Consider the following 4,720-nt stretch of genomic DNA (forward strand, 5'->3'; position numbering starts at 1 on the left):
CACCACTGCTTTCCACAATGATTGAACTAATTTACACTCCAACCAACAGTGTATAACCATTCCCCTTTCTCTGCAACCTTGTCAGCATCTGTTATTTTTTGACTTTTTAGTAATAGCAATTCTGATTGGTGTGAGGTGGTATCTCATTGTTTTTTTTGATTTGCATTTCTGTAATGATCAGTGATATTGAGCGTTTCTTCATATGCTTGCCGGCTGCAGGGAGTCTTCTTTTGAAAAGTGTCTGTTCATGTTCTTTGCCCACTTTTTAAAGGGGTTGTTAGTTTTTTGCTTGTTAATTTGTTTAAGTTTCTTACAGATATTGGATATTAAACCTTTGTCAGATGCATAGTTTGTAAATATTTTCTCCCATTCTGTATGTTGTCTATTTACTCTGTTGATAGTTTTTTTTTTGCTGTGCAGAAGTTCTTAAGTTTAATTAGATGTGAATGAGGCTTTTCCAGAGAGCTTTCGGATAGGTTAAATAGTGGCAATTCTCTATGGCATTTTAGGAAGCTCTAAACCTGTTCTTTCCTCCCCAGTGGCTGCTAAGCTGCTGGTGTTTATAGTTTCTGAGGCTGCCTATTTTCAAGGCTATTACAGAGCTGGGGAGAGTAGACTAGACAAATTCAAACACCAGAAAGCTCACTCTTTCTAAGTGAGATTCAGCCACTTTTCTTGAATAAATGCTTATTGGATCCTTGCAAGCCTTTAGTTAATTTGTAGAGCTCTAAGAAAATTGATTTTAACTGTTTTTTTGGACTAGTGTTCTTATTGTTTTTATGGAGGAACGAATTTTTAGAGGTTCTTACTCTACCATACTAGAATTACTTCTCTCCAGTCCCTTCATTCTTACTTTGTATGTTTATCAGTATTCAAAGTCAATGAGAAATAAATGGGCTCCTGGGTGCCTACACGCCTCTGCAGAGATAGGGCAATGACAGTGTGTGGTTGTGCAGCATGACTGGTCTGCAGCAGTGAGTGTCTGAGAACCTGTTGTTTCAGCTGGAACTTTTCTTAACCTGGAGAGGAGCAAACAGTTAAGACCTGGAGAACAAAGGAAACAACACTGGTCAACAGCAGTGGTTGCACGTATAGGGCTTCTGGGTAAGTGTTGAATGCAGTAGCCTAAACTAATGAAATATCAAAAACTCAATTGTTACGGCTCACTTTTTTCTCATTTCACAGTAGAAAAAGGTATCAGACTGTGAAAGTTCTTGTCCAGACTTTTGTTTTTAATGTAAAAATGGATGCTTTTTCTTGGAGAGAGAGGATACTGTTCATGTGTTTCCAGTACTTGCTTTCCCTTCTTTGACCTCCTCTTCATTGACAGTGGCTGAAGCTCACTCATTTATCTCTTCCCTTATTCTTCTCTCCTTTAAGACCAGGGTCCATAGCAGTAAATTCAGACAGTATCATGTGAGCTGGGAAATACTTGTGTAGAGGGTTGGTTTTTGCATTTATTAACTTCAGAGAATCAAATGAGAAAGTCTAAACCAAGACTGGGAATAACTCCTTATTTTCAACTCAAATTAGCCTTCTTACATAACTATTATCTCTTGGTCTAGGCTTTGGTTAAACGTTGTGTGTTAGTTAGTTTTAGATAATAGTTGTGTAAGAATGCAAATTTGAGTTCAAAATGAGGAATTATTTTCAAAAACAACAGCTCTAAATCTAGCTCAGTTACCATTTCGTCTGTGAAGTCTTCCTCATTTTCCCCGGCGGAGCAAGTTTTTCCTTTTGTAGCACTTGATACATCTCACCTTTTACCACCTTCTCATTGTATTATAGGTATTCACTTACATGTCTATCTAGTTGAGTGGTTTTCAGCCAGGGGCAATTTGACCCCCCTTTGGATGTTTGGCAATGTTTGGAAATATTTTTGTTGGACACATGCGATTAGAGGGTGGTGCTGGCAGCTAGTGGGTAGAGGCTATGGAGTTGCCAAACATCCTACAATGCACAGATGGCTCTCCACAACAAAGAATTCTCCCTCTCTGAATGTCAGGATTGCTCAGATTCACAAACTCTGCTCTGCTCATGAGATTTGAGGTCAGGGAGCTTGCAGCTACACTTATAAGACCCAATAAATGGTAAACATATCAATCGGTTAAAGAAGAGAGTAAAAAGTCTGTTTGCTTATCGGTCTTGCAGTTACAACTAGTGGCTTGAGGGCTTAAAATGATGCATTTACATTTTTCTTTCCTTGGTTGGTCACTGAGAAGGAAATCCAGAAAGATCAAACAATCCATTTATTCATATGAATAAATGTCAAAAACACATGAAAGATGTCAACCTGAGACGCACTGGGGGCAAGCTAGAAAATGAAATCCTGACATTTCTTCAGAAAGGCATCACTCAGCCTTACCTTAGCTGATGGGGCTGGCACTCCTCATTTGTCAGGATAGGCATGGCCTTTTATCTGAGTTTGTTTCACTCCTCAGTGTGGCTTTGGGATGTGGATTTGATTTGCCATTCTCTGTTATGCACAGAGTCTCAAGATAACACCATGTAGAGAGATGCAGAGAACTGGGCAGCCTGTGCACAGATGACAGAGGGATGGGAGGCAAAACGTGAAGGAGAAACTTTCTGCTTCTATTTATTGCCATGTGAAAAGAAACCATGATCTTGCTTGTTGGAGAGAAAAGATAAAGAGCATGGGGGAAGAGATAGCTTGGCTCTCCAGACTTTGGGGCTCACTTATAGTAGGCATCACTGTGCAAACTGCACTAGGTGGGGTGGCATCCTCCAGACATTGCTCTTGCAGGGAAAGTGAGCCCAGGTCTAACGACATATACACATATCCTCTGTCAGTGTCCCTGTCAGGATACGTGTACACAAAGCAAAAGCACAGAACTTGGAAAAGTTCATCAAAGGGACTTATGTAAAAAGAATTAATGAATAAATGATTTAGGAAGAGACGAGGGTTTTTGTAAAAATTCAAGCAGTTACTCTGCCAGGACTTTTGCTAAATGTTTTCATTTACTCTTCCTTCCTGTGAGTTAAGAATGTTCATCTTTTATAGATTAACCCCCTCCCAAAACACCACCACCACCAAGAACAACAGCTAGTTTGCCTGAGGTTGCGGAGCTTGTGTGGTAGAGTTAGGATTTGAACCTAGGCCAATGATGCATTACTTTAAGGGAAGGGCTTTAGTTCCTTTGAAACCTGCAAAAAGCAAGACAGGCCCCACAGCCTCGGAGTCAAAGCCAGTTCCCAGCCCATTCAAGTCCCTTAGCCACCTGCCTCCTCTTTCCTTTCAACATGATGGATACCACTCTGTCCTTCGCCGAGGACTTCCTGGCAGGTGGTGTCGCTGTGGCCATCCCCAAGATGGCAGTAGTGTCCATCGAGGGGGGTCAAGCTGCTGCTGCAGGTGCAGTATGCCAGCAAGCACATCACTGCAGATAAGCAATACAAAGGCATTATAGACTGTGGTCTGTCTTCCCAAGGAGCAGGGAGTCCTGTCCTTCTGGCACAGTAACCTGGCCAATGTCATCAGATAATTCCCCACCCAGGCTCTCAACTTCACCTTCAAAGATGAATACAAGCAGATCTTCCTGGCTGGTGTGGACAAGAGAACCCAGTTTTGACGCGACTTTGCAAGGAATCTGGCATTGGGCAGTGCCACTGGGGCCACATCCTTATGTTTTGTGCACCCTCTTGGTTTTGCCCATACCTTTCTAGCAGCTGACGTGCGTAAACCTGGAGCAGAAAGGGAACTCGGAGGTCTTGACGACTGCCTGGTTAAGATCTACAAATCGGATGGGATTGAGGGCCTGTACCAAGGCTTTAACGTGTCTGTGCAGGGTATTACCATCTACCGAGCTGTCTACTTCAGTATCTGTGACGCTGTAAAGGGAATGCTTCCAGATCCCAAGAACACTCACGTCATCATCAGCTGGATGATGGCACAGTGCATCACTGCTGTTGCTGGGTTGACTTCCTATCCATTTGACGCTCTTTGCCGCCGCATGATGATGCAGTCAGAACTCAAAGCAACTGACATCATGTACACAGGCACACTTGACTGCTGGAGGAAGATTGCTCGTGATGAAGGAGACAAAGCTTTTTTCAAGGGTGCTTGGTCCAATGTTTTCAGAGGCATGGGTGGTGCTTTTGTGCTTGTCTTGTATGATGAAATCAAAAAGTACACATAAGTTATTTCCTAGGATCATTTTCCCCCTGTGAGCAGGCATGTTGTATTATGTAACATATCTTGAGCATTCTTGACAGACTCCTGGCTGTCAGTTGATCAGTGGGAACTATTTACTGGTTGAAGATGGGAAGCAATAATATTTATCTAACCAGTTTTCTCTTAAAGCCATTTCCATGATGATGATGGGACTCAATTATATTTTGTATTTCAGTCACTCCTGATAAATAACAAATTTGGAGAAATAAAAATATCTAAAATAAAAAACAAAAGCAAGACAGTTGAGAGGTAGAATTCAGTCGGCAAGCACCCAGAGTCCACTCTGTCCAGTAGAAGCCCTAGGAAGTGTTCTTTTACTTGGGTTTTAATGAAGACAACAAAAGAATAAGATGGCACCGACAGAATCCATCCACTATAATAAGAACCGTAGCCACTTAATTATACACATATGGCTTACAACTTTTCAGGCCACACACTGTGGGTGGGGTCACAGACACTGCCACCATCCATATGTTACAGACTAGTCCCCAGGAGCTAATGAGGAAACCCAGCCCTGTGTGAAACGTT

General features: G+C 42.0%; 1 pseudogene; it reads left to right on the top strand.

Annotated features, from left to right (window-relative positions):
• The first annotated feature begins 3,247 nt into the window (after window positions 1–3,247).
• Window positions 3,248–4,406, top strand: LOC112608268 (annotated as a pseudogene).
• Window positions 4,407–4,720: the final 314 nt, after the last annotated feature.

The sequence above is a fragment of the Theropithecus gelada genome, chromosome 15 (assembly GCF_003255815.1).
Source record: "Theropithecus gelada isolate Dixy chromosome 15, Tgel_1.0, whole genome shotgun sequence".
NCBI lineage: Eukaryota > Metazoa > Chordata > Mammalia > Primates > Cercopithecidae > Theropithecus > Theropithecus gelada.